The sequence below is a fragment of the Muntiacus reevesi genome, chromosome 2 (genome assembly GCF_963930625.1).
Source record: "Muntiacus reevesi chromosome 2, mMunRee1.1, whole genome shotgun sequence".
NCBI classification, from domain to species: domain Eukaryota; kingdom Metazoa; phylum Chordata; class Mammalia; order Artiodactyla; family Cervidae; genus Muntiacus; species Muntiacus reevesi.
Genome location: NC_089250.1, coordinates 7,151,193 through 7,169,165, shown reverse-complemented (window position 1 = coordinate 7,169,165; position 17,973 = coordinate 7,151,193). Strand labels below are relative to the sequence as shown.

The 17,973-nt window shown below is 38.5% G+C and overlaps 1 protein-coding gene and 1 non-coding gene across 2 annotated transcripts in view; one reads left to right on the top strand and one right to left on the bottom strand.

The window, feature by feature from the left end:
* MACROD2 (mono-ADP ribosylhydrolase 2) overlaps positions 1-17,973 on the bottom strand; it is a 2,149,518-nt gene that overhangs the window by 2,066,037 nt on the left and 65,508 nt on the right. The gene's annotated exons all lie outside the window — the stretch shown is intronic.
* LOC136161980 (U6 spliceosomal RNA) lies at positions 11,408-11,514 on the top strand. The gene has a single exon (XR_010661833.1). It is a non-coding gene; the product is annotated as a U6 spliceosomal RNA (small nuclear RNA).

The window sequence follows — 17,973 nt, the reverse complement described above, 5'->3', positions numbered from 1 at the left end:
TAGCTTATTATGATTCACCCAATCAAAAGCTTTGATGTAGTCGATGAAGCAGAGGTAGACGTTTTTCTGGAATTCCCTAGCTTTTTCTACGACCCAGCAAATGGTGGCAATTTGATCTCTGGTTCCTCTTCCTTTTCTAAACCCAGGTTGGACATCTAGAAGTTCTTGACTCGAATAGCACTAAAGTCGAGCATGCAAGATTTTAAGCATGACTTTACTAGCATGGGAGATGAGTGCAACTGTCCAATGGTTAGCACATTGTTTAGTATTACCCTCCTTGGGAACTGGGATGAGGATTGACCTTTACCAATCCTGTGGCCACTGTGAAATCTTCCAGATTTGCTGACATATTGAGTGCAACACTTTGATGGCATCATCCTTAAAGGTTTTAAATTGTTGTTGTTGGTTGGTCACTCAATAGTATCCAACTCTTTGCGACCCCATGGGCTGCAGCACACCAGGATTCCCTGTTCTTCATCAACTCCCAGAGCTTGCTCAAACTCATGTCCATAGAGTCGGTGATGCCATCCAACCATCTCATCCTCTGTTGTCCCCTTCTCCTCCCGCCTTCAATCTTTTGCAACATCAGGGTCTTTTCCAATGAGTCAGCTCTTCACATCAGGTGGCCAAAGTACTGGAGCTTCAGCTTCAGCATCAGTCCTTTCAATGATTATTCAGGACTGATTCCCTTTAGGATGGACTGGTTGGATCTCCATGCAGTGCGAGGTACTCTCAAGAGTCTTCTCCAACACCACAGTTCAAAATTTTGAATAGTTCTACTGGAATTATGTTACATCCACTAGCTTTATTAACAGCACTGCTTCCTAAGGCCCACTTGACTTCAGTCTCCAGAATGCCTGGCTCTGGCTGACTGATCACACCATCATAGTAATCCAGTTCATTTGGATCTTTTTTGTACAGTTCTTCCATGTACTCCTTCCATCTCTCCTTGATCTCATCAGCATCTACTATGTCTCTACAATTTATGTCCTTTATTGTACCCATCTTTGGGCAAAGTGTTCCCTTGGTATCTCCAATTTTCCTGAGGAGATCTCTAGTCTTTCCCCTTCTGTTGTTTTCTTCGTTTATACACTCTTCACTGAAGAAGGTCGTCTTGCCTCTCTGCGCTGTTTTTTGGAAATCTGTATTTAGTTCAATTTAGTTCAATATACCTTTCCCCTTCTCCATTGCTTTCTGCTTCTCTTCTTTCTTTAGCTATTTGTAAGGCCTCCTCAGATAACCAAGTAGCCTTCTTGTTTTTTTTTTTTCCCTTTGGGTCTTGTTCACTGCCTCCTGTACAATATTATGACCTCCGTCCACAGTTCTTCAGGCACACTGTTTACAAGTTCTAATCCCTTGAGTCTATTCATTACCGCCACTGAATAGTCATAGGGATTTTGATTTAAGTCGCACCTGGCTGGCTTAGTGGTTTTCCCCGCTTTCTTTAGTTTAAGCCTGAATTTTGCTAGGAGAAATGATGATCTGAGCCATAGTCAGCTCCAGGTCTTGTTTTTTGCTGACTGCATATGCTTTTTCATTTTCAGCTACAAAGAATGAAATCAATTTGATTTCGGTATTGGCTATTTGGTGACGTCCATGTGTAAACTCATCTCTTGTGTTGTTGAAAAGGGTGCTTGCTATGACCAATGCATTCTCTTGGCAGAATTCAGTTAGCCTTTGCCCTGCTTAATTTTGTTCTCCAAGGCCAAACTTGCCTGTTACTTCAGGTATCTCTTGACTTCCTACCTTTTTTTTTTTTTTACTGAAGGATAATTGCCTTACAGAATTTTGCTGTTTTCTGTCAAACCTCAACATGAATCAGCCATAGGTTTATATATACTGTATTCCAATCCCCAAAGATGAAGAGAACATCTCTTTTTGGTGTTAGTTCTAGGAAGTCTTCTAGGTCTTCATAGAACTGATCAACTTCAGCTTCTTTGGCATTGGTGGTAGGGGCACAGATTTGGATTACTGTGATGCTGAATGGCTTGCCTTGGAAATAAACCAAGATCATTCTGTCATTGTTAAAGCTGCACCCATGTACTGCATTTCAGACTCTTTTGTTGATTATGAGGGCTACTCCATTTCTTCTATGGGATTCTTGCCCATAGTAGTAGATATAAAGGTCATCTGAATTAAATTTGCCCTTTCCCATTCATTTTAGTTCACTGATTGCTAAGATGTTGATGTTTACTCTTAACATATTCTGCTTGACCAATTCCAATTTACCTTGATTTGTGGACCTAACATTTCAGGTTCCTACACAATACTGTTGTTTGCAGCAGGGGATTTTACTTTCATCACCAGACACATCCACAACTGAGCATCATTTCCGCTTTGGCCCAGCCGCCTCATTCTTTCTGGGAATATTAGTAGTTCTCATTCACTCTTCCCCAGGAGCATACTGGACACCTTCAGACCTGGGGGACTTATCTTTCAGTATCATATCTTTTTTTCTTGTATACAGTTCATGAGGTTCTCACAGCAAGTATCCTGGTGTGGTTTGCCATTCCCTCCTCCAGTTTTGTCAGAACTCTCCACGATGACCCACCCATCTTGGGTGCTTGGGTGGCCCTACACAACATGGTTCATAGCTTCATTGAGTTATGCAAGTCCCTTCACCATGACAAGGCAGTGGTCCATGAAGGGGAAAAAGGAAATATACATACATATATATATATATATAAAACTGGAAAACTTTGCTGTACAGCAGAAATTAACATGGCATTGTAAATCAACTACACTTTGATTTAAAAAAACTCAAATTACAGCTCACAAAATTACAACAGGACATATGATGGATAAAAAGGGTACTGGCAAATTTCTATGAACTTCACACAACTTCTGAAATATCTATTAATAACTTTTACCCACACAAATAAAAGGTAGAGAAAGTTAAGTATTTCTTATTTGACAATGTGTCACGTGCAATTTAAGACATCAAATAAACCAAATTATTTTTTCAATGTTTCTTTTTTTTTAAGTATACAATTTGATGCATTTATTTCTGTTCCCATTTATTTTTATTAGTTGGAGGATAATTACTTTACAATATAGAGGTCCAATGTGCTATCCACAGCACCACAGAGCCACCTATGTTTCTTTCTTATTAGGTGAAAAAACAAACCGTCTGAGATTTTCCAAGGCCCCTGTGGGAAACATCATCTCAATTAGAGTTGACAATTTCGTTTAGAATTTGACTTTGGGAAGTTGTCAAAAATGTTAAAAGGCTTGAACACTTGAATAAATAGAATCATAGATCACTATGAAACAATCCTTAAGTTCTTATAAGTGAATAAAAACAAGCACACAGGAAATTATTTTGATAAGATACAGAATTCTTGTTTCTAAGCAGATAACTTAAAAGATAATGACCTTTCTATGATCTCTTATTAAGAACAGACTAATTATCCAAGAAAACTTTGCTGTTTTAACAGAGAGAAAATCCAACTCTAATTTTGCATCAGTACTTATTAGGCTTATTTAAAACAAAAAAAATTCATTCAATCTTAACTAATTTGATCACAGATAAAATTCCTCTTCTGAAAACCATCTGTAACTCTATTCAAGTTTTCTCCTGTGTTTTTCCTCTTTCTCATTCTGAACTAGCCATTTATTTCAAATTAGAATAAAATGACTCTCTTATCCCTTAACAACAACAACAAAAATCTTCCATTCCTCACAAATTTTGCATAGAGAGTTGTTTCTCTTCTTTATTATTTTTAATCAGTACTCGTCACTTTACAGAAAAGACTAAGAAGTAAACAACTGCAGACTGTCACATGCCAGCATTCTGCAGCGAGGGCTTCCCTGGGAGCTCAGCTGGTAAAGAATCCGTCTGCAATGCAGGAGACCCTGGTTCAGTTCCTGGGTTGGAAGATCCACTGGGGAAGGGATAAGTTACCCACTCCAGTATCCTTGGGCTTCCCTTGTGGCTCAGCTGGTAAAAAAATATCCGCCTGCAATGCGGGAGACCTGGGTTCAATCCCTGGGTTGAGAAGATCCCCTGGAGAAGGGAATGGCTACCCACACTTCAGTATTCTGACCTGGAGATTTCCATGGACTCTATAGACCCCAGACTCGCAAAGAGTCGGACACAATTGAGCAACTTTCGTTTTCAGCATTCTGAGGCAGACTAGCAAATTTCATGCATATAGCATCTTTTGATTTCTAGAGACATGCTTTTTAATGATACAATCTTTCAATAAGGCAAAAGAACACTTATTAACATATTCAAATATATTTAGCTTCTCTATACTACATTAAAAGAAACCAAAGTATATAAACTTGATGTTCAGTAATTAGTATTTCAATAACTTATTTTACTTGAAAATAATCAAGATTTTTAATAAACATCTATACTTAAGTATACTTACTTAAGGTTACAAGGTACTGAAAAGTCTTTGGAAGCTATTTTTATACAGACATATTATAACATAAAGCAAAGCTCGCCATCATTTCAAGTTATTACCCTGTTAACTATTTTTATAGCACATGCATGTTAGGCAAGCTTTGCAAAGCAAAAACCTAAAAACGTTAAACATATGGATCTTCTTTTGATGCTATGCTTGATATTCAAGATATCATAAATGGCAAGCAATTCATTTTTACTACATCTTTACTTGTACATTTGGTCTTGGGTTGAATTTATAATATTTATAATCTAAATACCTAGTAGATAAAACACAAGCTCATTTGACTAGTAAGCCCAGTACAACAAAAATGTATACTCAGTTTTTATATTTACTGCTTATAACTCAGAAGTCAAAACTTTTTTTTTAAGCCAACAGTATTAAACTAGTCTTATTTACCAAAAATTTACCCAAGTCATGAAAATATGAAAAGGTTTTGGGCTAATTTTTATATTTCTAAGAATATTAGGAATATTTTATTTATATAATGTTAATTTATCTTCAAAAAGCCAATCTGCATAGAGTTCCTTAATAGGATTTTATGAATTATTCTGATAATACCATCTGAAAGTAGAAAAATATCACATACATATAACATGCATACATATCAATACATAAACATACATACAGACATCCACATAGAGATTCTACAGCTTTCACTCTAAAATTTTAGCCATGAGTCAGGTATATACAGCAATATACTCTGGTCTTTTCTCCCCTTAATACTTTTATCCAAATTTTGCTTCTGGCAGAAGAATAAGTTAATGTTATCGGTTCAATATGAGAGTTAATGTTTTTTACCATTATTTGTGGAGGAAACTTTGAAGATTTTTCATTTGCCCAGATATGTAATCTTAAGGAGGCTGTGGACTAAATTTTAGGTGAGAAAATGACAGGACATATCAAGTAGCTGCCTGGATGTGCCCAAAGCCTGTCTGAGGAACAAAACATTCAGTCTGTTTTCAATTACCTTTTCTTCCTCTTGAGCCTCAAGTGTTAACAGTTGCTTTCAAGGGCCCCTGAGTTCCTTCAGAGTCCCCTGTGAGGAACAAGGGGCCTAAAGTTCCAGTGCTATGTGAGCTGAGTAGCTGAAGTAGGAAGGAAAAAGTTTAGCAAGGGAGAGAGAGATGGAGAAGTTAGGAGTTTTGAAGAGGGATATATCAAAGGATTGAAATGGAACTGAAGGGTACATAAAAGGTGTAACAGAAGGAAGAAGGACCAGAAGTAATGGGAAAGGGATCTTAGTCTTAGAGAATCCAGTTTGAAGAAATTTTAAGTTTCCCAAAGAAGCCAGCCAATGAAGTTCCAAAATATCCACAGTAGTCATGCCAGACTATACAATGGATTCCTACAAGAAAGGAAGTAGAACGAGATGGCAGAGCACATAGTCCACAGGGGCTCAAGAAGGTGGTTTCAACTGCTTGAGAAGTTCCCACGGGAGAGGCACACAAAACAAGAGAGAAGAGAGGACTTACAAAGGCGCTTCCAGCCCAAGAGTGAATCTCTGTTTGAAATAAGGAGTCAAGAAGAAAGATTTGCAACCCAGCAAGCACCTTTCAAACAAAGAAGCCTGAACCTCTAACTTAGCTTCAGAGAGTATACTCAGAATTTTGAGATTAAAAATCTACCCCTACTGTGCCTCAACTGATGGTTATCTGGGGCTCTGGCTCACTGGAGATCACCACCAGGCCCTAGAGATCACTAACGATCTCTCCCTCTCAAATAATCTCTACCTTTCATTGTCTTTGAGCTAGTCTATAATTCTGTATTCCCAGGTGACACTAGCAATAAATAATCCGACTGCCAATGCAGAACACCCAAGACACCCAGGTTCAGTCCCTGGAGTGCAATTCCAGTATTCTTACCTGGAAGACTTCACGGACAGAGGAGCCATAGGGTTGCAAAGAGTCAGACATGACTGAGCAACTATGCACACAGCCACGCAAGTTGCAGAAAACAGAAATAACGCAAATAATCCTTGTCTGTGGAAATGCAAACGAATTATGTTCTCGTGAATGCAACTGATACTTTCCTATGAACAATTTGCATTTACTTGTAAATTCCACTTCAGAGTTCCTTACTGTGAATGTAAGTAAGTGTGGTTCTTTAAATTCTCCTTTGAACCAGAGTTAATAAAATTGTTTATAAATGTTCAATTTATATTTGTATGACTCATAATCTCATCTATATAAAAACACTTTCCTCTAACAGACATTTTCATTTAGTTCTAAATTATTTAATTAATACTCATATAGAATTTACTATGTGCCAAGTGTTGTTCTAATACTTACAAATATTACCTCCTATAGTCCTTGTAACAAATCTACGTAGTACATATTACCACTATTCTCTCCATGTAAATAAGGAAGCTGAGGTATACAAAAAGAAGACTGTTTGATCAAGTACACATAACTGGTAAATATTAAACAAACCTGGGATATGAACCCAGACAGGCATGCTCTTTACCACCAAGATATACAGGTTCTCATTTACCTATTTTTATTTTAAGGTGTCCAACTCTGAATGAGGTATCTGCTACTGAGATCCTGCTACTCCCTTTAGTTGCAAAAAGCATTAATTTCACTCCCCTCCAAAAGCATTACCTACTTTCTCCCTAGAAAAAAGTGGTTACCATATTTTGAAAATAATACAATGGCTTCAGTGATCTCCTGCTATAAATTATAAAGTTTCATAACACACAACACACCAGGGGTTAGAGAACCACATAATAAAATCAAATTTGCAGATATTAATCATGCATTTTATTTGTATTTTCTCTTTTTCTTTCATTTATGCAAAATCATCAAACTTGCTGATTCATTTGTCCCAATACCTACTTTATTTGTACTGGGATTCAGTTTACCATTTAAATTTATAAACTTATTCTGAGTTCTGGAATTTGTGTTACTATTTCCACCTCTTTCTTGAGGCATCAATAAACCACTTTAGAGATAATGATCCATCTTCTGAGGTAAGAATATAATGCCATGTTATAGTAACAACAAAAGCAAATTTAATCAAATTTACATCACTAATGACATTAAGATGCTTTAGGAGCAACAAACTACTTTAACTGAATTTTAATTAAAATAAACTGACAAATATTCCCCTTGTTTTAAAAACATAACCTTTAAGACTATAATTATTAATAATGATAGAATTTTCATAAAAATCGTAATTATACTTGACATTTCAAACTTTTTAAATATATTGAACAAAACTGTCTCATCACTTTTCCCCTGGAACTGCCAAATTATCTAAAGTCTACCTCATACACAGCTAGGGACCATCACGGGGAACTCAGATCACTCAGAAGACTAAGATGCGAGAAGATACTCACTTGAAGTGCCCAGAAAACTTCAAACTCTTATGTTCCCTCATATTAACATCCTCTGTATTTTTTTTTTGGATTACACAACAGGCTGTTTATTTTGTTTGTTTATTTATTTATTTTTATTTTAATTGGAGGCTAATTACAATATTGTGGTGGTTTTTGCCATACATTAACATGAATCAGCCATGGGTGGACATGTTGTCCCCCATCCTGAACCCCGCTCCCACCTCCCTCCCCATCCCATCCCTCTGGGTCATCCCAGTGCACCAGCCCTGAGCATCCTGTCTCATGCATCCAACCTGGACTGGCAATCTGTTTCACATATGAAAATATACATGTTTCAATGCTATTCTCTCAAATCATCCCACCCTCGCCTTCTCCCACAGAGTCCAAAAGACTGTTTCTTACATCTGTGTCTCTTTTGCTGTCTCGCATATAGGGTCATTGTTAGCATCTTTCTAAATTCCATATATATGTGTTAGTATACTGTATTGGTGTTTTTCTTTCTGGCTTACTTCACTCTGTATAATAGGGTCCAGTTTCATCCACCTCATTAGAACGGATTCAAATGCATTCTTTTTAATGGCTGAGTAATATTCCATGGTGTATATGTACCACAGTTTTCTTAACCATTCATCTGCTGATGGGCATCTAGGTTGCTTCCATGTCCTGGCTATTATAAACAGTGCTGCGATGAACATTGGGGTGCACGTGTCTCTTTCAATTCTGGTTTCCTCAGTATGTATGCCCAGCAGTGGAATTGCTGGGTCATATGGCAATTCTATTTCCAGTTTTTTAAGGAATCTCCACACTGTTCTCCATAGTGGCTGTACTAGTCTGCATTCCCACCAACAGTGTAAGAGGGTTCCCTTTTCTCCACACCCTCTCCAGCATTACTCTTTGTAGACTTTTGGATAACAGCCATTCTGACCGGTGTGAGATGGTACCTCACTGTGGTTTTGATTTGCATTTCTCTGATAATCAGTGATGTTGAGCATCTTTTCATATGTTTGTCAGCCATCTGTATGTCTTCTTTGGAGAACTGTCTGTTTAGTTCTTTGGCCCATTTTTTGACTGGGTCATTTATTTTTCTGGAATTGAGCTGCAGGAGTTGCTTGTATATTTTTGAGATTAATTCTTTGTCAGTTGCTTCATTTGCTGTTATTTTCTCCCGTTCTGAAGGCTGTCTTTCCACCTTGCTTATAGTTTCCTTCATTGTGCAAAAGCTTTTAAGTTTAATTAGATCCCATTTGTTTATTTTTGCTTTTATTTCCATTACTCTGGGAGGTGGGTCATAAACAATCCTGCTATGATTTACGTCCGAGAGTGTTTTGCCTATGTTTTCCTCTAGGAGTTTTATAGTTTCTGGTCTTACATTCAGATCTTTAATCCATTTTGAGTTTATTTTTGTGTATGGTGTTAGAAAGTGTTCTAGTTTCATTCTTTTACAAATGGTTGACCAGTTTTCCCAGCACCACTTGTTAAATAGATTGTCTTCTCTCTATTGTATATTCTTGCCTCCTTTGTCAACGATAAGGTGTCCAAACGTGCATGGATTTATCTCTGGGCTTTCTATTTTGTTCCATTGATCTATATTTCTGTCTTTGTGCCAGCACCATACTGTCTTGATGACTGTTGCTTTGTAGTATAGCCTGAAGTCAGGCAGGTTGATTCTTCCAGTTCCATTCTTCTTTCTCAAGATTGTTTTGGTTATTCGAGGTTTTTTGTGTTTCCATACAAATTGTGAAATTATTTATTATAGTTCTGTGATAAATACCATTGGTAGCTTGATAGGGATTGCATTTTAATACCTATAGGCAGGCTACCAAAAAAAATCTACCAAGAGTGTCAATAAGTTGGCTGGTGATCCCACAACAAGGGCCCTACTGCCAGTTCACCTCTTCTATTCTGAGGATACTAGTTAAAGTCAGCTTGGTTTTACTCCAGCTGTGTATATACAAATTCAAATGAATATTTTCTCTAAAAATAAAACAAAAATGTTAGTAGGAGACCATGCTGCAAAAGAAAGAGCAAGCAAGCAAATTTCCACAGAAATCATCATTTAAATTAAAATTATAATCAAGATGATGAGAAAAAAATACCTTTGGGTTCATGAAGGGACTTTAACGATATACAGCCTGAGGCTAGAGGAACCCCATGCAAGCGATGCTTCTGAGAGACTCTAAACTGAAACCAGTCAGCCTGCTGATCTGCCCACCTCCACAGTCTATCTGACCATGTCAGGCTAACCAGTATCAGGCCACTCGTCAGATTTCTGCCTGTTCTAACCTTCCAACTTAACAGCTCACTTCTTTAATTGGGCCAACATTCAATCCATTGCCTCTCTTCTTATCTCCAAGTTACACAGAACTTCCACAGAAGAAAAACTCGGCAGCAAATCCCCTTTCTTTTCAGCCTTGGGATTCCAAATTAGCCCTGTCAGGGAAAGTCAGTAAGATCTCACTTGAGTAGCTAGGCAGGAATCCAGGCATGATAGCTATACTAACCAATAGAGGAAATATAAAATCCTGCCAAGTTATGAATTCTGCATTCTAGCAGAATAATAAAGCATACACAAATAATAAAGCACAAATAACTTCAATACAGGGAAGAACATTAAAAATGCCATGAGAAAGACTTACAAGTACTTCGAGGTTCACACAGAACACTCAATAAAGTGTGACTTTAGTGGAGATATCCAAGTTGAGTTTTAAAGGCTCAGGAAGAATATCACTCGAGGACAGCAAGATGGGATGAAAGTGAAAAAAAGAAAAGCATGCCTAAGTCAAAGGGTCAGAAAAGAGAGCTTGCCTTGAGGGACAGTAAGGATTCATCCTTGACAAGAATATGGAAAGGATGACAAACTGGGGAGTTAGTGGCAGATAAGATCAGAACTATTCAGGTTCAAACCAGATGACAGATGGCCTCAGTTAGGAGTTCTTTGAGATCCATTTAAAAGGCTCAGAGAGTAAAGAATCTGCCTGCAATGCAGGACACCCAGGTTTGATCCCTGGGTCAGGAAGATCCCCTGGAGAAGGGCATGGCAACCCACTCCTGTATTCTTGCCTGGAGAATTCCATGGACAGAGGAGCCTGGGGGTCTACAGTTCATGGGGTTGAAAAGAGTTGGACACGACTGAGTGACTATACTTTCATTTTTCAAAGAAGTCACAAATTGACAGTTTTTTCTTGAATTTAGCCAGTAGATAAGATTTTCTTCAGTAAACAGTATCACTATTTTTGTTTTTCAAAATGCATTTCAATTTTCTCATTCAGTTAAATTTTAATATTCAAAACCAAGAGATTTCGCATTGAAACAGATTTCCTCGTTCTCGTGAAAAACAAGGAGGTCTGGGAGTACTGGTCCCACATCCTCACATGACGTGTGAGGATAGGCTACACCTTTTGACAAGCATCCTCTGTTTTCCAATTTACAAAAGTGTATTTTTTCATACCTGAACTAGGTTGGCCTCACTCAATTACATCACCCTGGCTATCTCCCACAAGCATTTGGTTGTTAGCTTTCTGCAGGAGAGCGTCCAAAGGTTAATGACTATACATCCAAGGTAACTATTAAAAATCTATTCAAAATAGAAAATCCTGAAATGGCATGAGGAAAAGAATATGTGGCAAGTTCCCATCAAATTAAATGTTCATCTATCGTGCTCGCTTCGGCAGCACATATACTAAAATTGGAACGATACAGAGAAGATTAGCATGGCCCCTGCGCAAGGATGACACGCAAATTCGTGAAGCGTTCCATATTTTTGTGCACTGGGAGGACCCAGAGGAGTCGGGTGGAGAGGGAGGTGGGAGGGGGGATCGGGATGGGGAATACGTGTAACTCAATGGCTGATTCGTGTCAATGTATGACAAAACCCACTGAAATGTTGTGAAGTAATTGGCCTCCAACTAATAAAATAAAATTTAAAAAAAATAAATAAATAAAAAATAAAAATAAAAATAAAATAAATGTTCATCTATCAAACAACAGACTCTAATCAAAACTTACACAGGGATCTAGGATGTGGTAAAAATTCAGTAACAGAATGTGCTTCATAAATTGAACCATAAAGACTTCCAAATAATCAACACTTCCCTTTATCTATGTCCCTGGATAATCCTCTTGCACAATGACTCTTGAGTTTTCCATGACATTTGTTTTGACCAATAGGGCATCAACAAATGCAACCCCAACAGTAGCTTAACGATTTGCTTGAACATGGGTGTCTGCACCCTACTGAGATGCCAAACCACTGTGAAACAAAGCCCAGGCTAGCATGCTAGAAAATAAGAGGCCACTTAGAGCATGACAAGCCATCCCAGCTAAGGCTCCCTAAACCAACCTGCCTGACAACTGCCAGTCAGACAGGTGAGACAAACTGTCCAGAATCACCTAAACCCAGCAAATTCACCAGCTGACTATAAAACTTCCTCATTAACCAGAGACTAATGAGCAATATTTTAAGCCACCAATTTTGAAAGAGTTTGTTGCACAGTAAGGCTAACTGATACAGGGAGGAGGAGGAGAAAGGGAAGAGTAAAAAGGGGCTTTGAAGAAAACTCAGCACAAAAATGAAGTTACAAACTCCCAGCATAACAATTATTATGAGTTACCCTAGAAGAAAGAGTCTTCCAGTGTAACATCTACAACACCTGAAAGAATCACGAGATTTAAGAATGAATGGATGAGCTGGAAGAGGCAGGAATGCGTGTGCACGAGAGGGTGCAGGGTGCTCGCCATCATGTTTTTAAATAAGAACAAAACACCCCCTGCATCCATCCTAATTCCACCTCTTTCCTAAAAGATACATTCAAATGTTTACCCGTCTATTCTGTATGGCCTGTTTCTCCATACTGGGGCTTCCTATGTAGCACAGTTGGTAAAGAATTCATCTGCCAATGCAAGAGATACAGAAGACATGGTTTGATCTCTGGATCAGGAAGACCCCATGGAGAAGGAAATGGCAACCCACTCTGGTATTCTTGCCTGGAAAATTCCATGGACAGAGGAGCCTGGAGTCTATAGACTTATAGAGTCTATAAGTCCGCAAAAAATCAGACGCAACTGAACACACACACGCCGTGTTAGCAATTTGAATCATAATCATTCTACTGAGGTAACAAGAGTTTGAGCAGGCTCTGGGAAATGGTGAAGGCCTGGCGAGCTGCAGTCCATGGGATCACAAAGAGTCGGACACAACTGAGCGACTGAACAACAACAATTTGAGGGAACTGAGGCACAAAGAGATTGAGCAACTAACTTGCCCAAGGTTTTCCAACTGATGGAGACAAGATTTGAACTCTGGAAATATGGTTCTAGAATCCTTCTGTTTAACCGCTGTGTAATAATGCCTCGTGATAAGGATCAGTCTCACAAGATTAAAGAAAAATTAGATTCATGTGGACTTTAAATAAGGACACACTTCTTTCTTATAGGATTTTTTTTTAAGTTTAATGTGACTACCCTTGAAGACATTTGAGGTGGGCGCTTAATGTTTTATCCTAATGATACACTCTGTTAAAAATAAATTTAGTTAAAAATTATGGCTACAGAGAATGGCTCTTAGTTTAAAGCTTATATAAGAATAATACAGTCTAATATGTAAAATAATCTTGCATAAAAATTAGTTGATTAAGTTCATAAGGTTATACTCCAATGAGAGAGAGAATCAAATTTCTATACTTTTAGTAAATTTAATAAATCATAATTTTTAAAGTCAGATAAATGATTTCTTGCTGGGAGCCAGCACATGAGATCCCACCCATGAAAGGTCGTGAGGAGAAGACCCGACAAGCAAGGCAGATCAGGACTTCAGGAACTTCGAAAAGCTGCCCTGGCGCTCACCTTAAAGATGATCTCTGTCTTTCTGATGCTTGCTATATTAGACTACTCCCTAATTTCTGTGACACAGGTAGAAGGCCTTCCCCGATCTCTCTCCAAACAGAATCAACTTAGAACTTTAATCAATATGTCCCCTGGACGGCAGTATCCTATAAGATTATCCAGGATGAAAGGAGTGTTTCAATTTAGACCCCTTTGCTGGCATTCTAGCCTGCTTGGCAAATGCGTACTAATGCACATTGACTGCTCACAACACCTTAATCATACACAGCATAAAGAACCTGATCACACAAAAGGCCCTAATAGGCACAGAGCCCTTCGGGGGTGAGGAAGCCCTATTAGAGAACATAAAAATATTATTCTAAAAGTGGTTACAGTTAAAGATTTAGAAAAAATAAGAGCTTACAATGGTTCATTTTAACCAGGAATGCTAAACAGGGGCTGCCTCGCCACCAGAGCTGCAGAGTCTTTGTGTGGTAAACCTTTTAGATAAATTTAACTGATAACTTCTGCAAAAGGACTGACCTTTGTGTTCATTAAAGAATAGATTACAGAAAACAGCTTTGCATTCACCTAGGTCAAAAAATGTCAATAGGCTCCGAGGCCAGAAGATAATGTATAAGACTCTCACAAAGAAGTTACAGAAACACCCTGGTTTTGTGAAGGATAGCTGATGTAATATTAAACTATCTTCCCCTTAAAAAATATACTAACTTAGAAAATAAAAGCTACAGTAAAAAAAATAAAGATTTGCCAGACTCTACTACACACCCCCAGTCTGGTCTCTCTCTCTCTCTCTCTTTCTCTCTCTTTTTCTCGCCGACACCGTTCATCCTGAGGGTACCCCTGGATCCTGCTGATGAGGCTGGACCCTGGCAATTTCTGATTCAAATAAAGAAATAATAGAAAAGGCCTAAAAAGCAAGAAAAAAAACAGCAGCCTATTTAATGATGTTTCCTTTTAGACATTTAAGTGTAAGATTTTTTAATGTGTGGATTAAGATCCATTTACGGGTAAACTCAGTTTGATAGATTGCAACTAACTTTTCCACAAAGATAGAATAGAATTAAAATATTACAGTTCATAATATATCATAATAAAAAGTACTGTTTTATAAAAATTTTCAGTTACATGCACTTAGATGCACATATTTATGGGTTATAATACATGTTTGTAACTGGATCTTGAAGGAGTCTTTTGGGCCTAGAAAAGAGAACTACAGTCTCAAAGGCCTCTTGCTGAATCATCTAACTTCAGAGAAAACAAAGCATAACTTTAGTTCCATCCTGATGCTCCAGGCCAGTTGCATCTATCTGGGACTTATCACCCCCTGTCCGGAAATCTTCCACCCCCTACACTCGCCCAGAAGACTTATCACCCCCTACCCAACTACAAGTGTCATCTCAACTAAAGAATACTCAAAATATCCCACTTGATTGACGTTTCCCTTATCGCTTCCACAAACCTCCCTATAAGTATGAAGCCTCCCTGATCCCTTTCGGCGCTCAGCCTGGTCGTTAGGCCGACTGTCGCCCCTCCTTGCCTGAATAAAGGCAACCTACTTCTGTTGAGGTCGTCTTTCCTTTTCTGCCTCGCCAGAACTATGCCTTACAGATCTTGGGTAAATAAACTTTTGAAATCACTGTCTTTGTGTTCATCTCTAATCTGAAACAAAAATGTTTTAAAATAGCATTTAGGTATTTTATCATTTCACAAAAATGAACAAATTTAACAACTAGGCTGCAAACTATTATGCAGTGAACATCTCTCGAAGATTTCTGGCATGTAGAAGCAACACCCAAGTAATTCACTAACATCTCATGATTTCACAGGATCTGGAACAGACACAGCTATCTAGCAAGTTCACAACACAGAATTCATTGACCAGTCGATTAGTGAATATGTTTAAAAGGACCTAGTGTGTTCTTTAGGGGTCAAAATGTATACTGTAAAGCCCATAATAATGGACTTCTCTGCAGTGTCATATACAAAGTTGTGACAGTTTAAATGAATATTTAAATGAATTTAAGTGAACTGGCACAATTTAAATGAAAAGTTCCCATTTTCAGAGGCTTTGATTTTACTTATAGTAGACACCTGAATCTAAACGATACTGGGGAAAGAAGGAAATACAAAGATTAAATTAATAAAAAGAAAAAAATTAGAAGCCCACGGAATTTTTGAAAGAGACCTTGGAACTGTATAGCTAAAGAAACCAAAATCATAAGAGATTACACCGCTTGCCCAAGTCACAGAACTAGCTGACACCATCCAGTACTCCTCACCCTCCATAATGATGACTCATACAAATCAATGCAAAGATACAGAGGAAAACAATAGAATGGGAAAGACTAGAGACCACATCAAGAACATTAGAGATACCAAAGGAACATTTCATGCAAACATGGGCACAATAAAAGGCAGAAATGGTATGAACTCAACAGAAGCAGAAGATATGAAGAAGAACTATACAAAAAAGATGTTAATGACCCAGATAACGCAACAATGGTGTGATCACTCACCTAGAGCCAGACATCCTGGAGTGTGAAGCAAAGTGGGCCTTTACTTCACAAACAAACAAAGCTAATGGAGGTGATGGGATTCCAGTTGAGCTCTTTCAAATCCTAAAAGATGATGCTGTGAAAGTGCTACACTCAATATGCCAGCAATATTGGAAAACTCAGCAGTGGCCACGGGACTGGAAAAGATCAGTTTTCATTTCAATCCCAAAGAAAGGCAATGCCAAACAATGCTCAAACTACTGCATGATTGCACTCATCTCACACGCTAGTAAAGTAATGCTCAAAATTTTCCAAGCCAGGCTTCAACAGTACATGAACTGTGAACTTCGAGATGTTCAAACTGGATTTAGAAAAGGCAGAGGAACCAGAGATCAAATTGTCACATCCACTGGATCAAGAAAAAGCAAGATAATTCCTGAAAAACATCTACTTCTGGTTCATTGACTCTGCCAAAGCCTTTGACTGTGTGGATCACAACAAACTGTGGAAAATTCTTCAAGAGATGGGAATACCAGACCACCTGACCTGCCTCTTGAGAAACCTGTATGCAGGTCAGAAAGCAACAGTTAGAACTGGACATGGATCAAAAGACTGGTTCCAAATCGGGAAAGGTGTCTGTCAAGGCTGTATATTGTCACCCTGCTTAGTTAACTTATATACAGAGTACATCATGAGAAATGCCAGGCTGGATGAAGGACAAGCTGGAATCAAGATTGCTGGGAGAAATACCAATAATCAGATATACAGATGCCAGCATCCTAATGGCAAAAAGCAAAGAGGAACTGAAGAGCCTCTAGATGAAGTTGAAATAGGGGAGTGAAAAAGCTGGCTTAAAACTCAACATTCAAAAATCTAAGATCATGGAATCCAATCCCATCACTTCAAGGCAAATAGAGAACGTAACAATGGAAACAGTGACAAGCTTTACTTTATTGGGCTCCAAAGTCACAGTAGATGGTGACTGCAGTCATGAAATTAAAAGACACTTGTTCATTGGAAGAAAAGCTATGACAAACCTAGACAGCGTATTGAAAAGCAGAGACATAACTTTGCCAACAAAGTAATAGTTGTATAGTCAAAGCTATGGTTTTTCCAGTAGTCATGTATGGATGTGAGAGTTGGACCATAAAGAAAGCTGAGTGCCGAAGAATTGATGCTTTTGAACTGTGGTGCTGGAGAAGATTCTAGAGAGACTCTTGGACTGCAAGGAGATCCAACCAGTCCATCCTAAAGGAAATCAACCCTGAATATTCCTTGGAAGGACTGATGCTGAAGCTGAAGCTTCAATACTTTGGCTACCAGCTGCAAAGAGCAACTCATCAGAAAAGACCCTGATGCTGGGAAAGATTGAAGGCAAGAGGAGAAGGGAATGACAGGGGATGAGATGGTTGGATGGCATCACCGACTCAATGGACAAGAGTTTGAGAAAGCTCTGAGAGATGGTGAAGGACAAGGAGGCCTTGCGTGCTGCAGTCCATGGAATCACAGAGTCAGACAGTCTGTTGTCCATGGACTGGAGCATGCCAGGCCTCCCTGTCCATCACCAACTCCCAGAGCTTGCTCAAACTCATGTGCATTGAGTCAGTGATGCCATCCAACCATCTCATCCTCTGTCATTCACTTCTCCTCCTGCCCTCAATCTTTCCCAGCATTAGGGTCTTTTCAAATGAGTCAGTTCTTTGCATCAGGTGGGCAATGTATTGGAGTTTCAGCTTCAGTCCTTCCAATAAATATTCAGGACTGATACATGTTAGTATAGACTGGTTGGATATCCATGCAGTTCAAGGGACTCTCAAGAGTCCTCTCCAACGCCACGGTTCAAAAGCATCAACTCTTCGGTGCTCAGCTTTCTTTAGTCCAA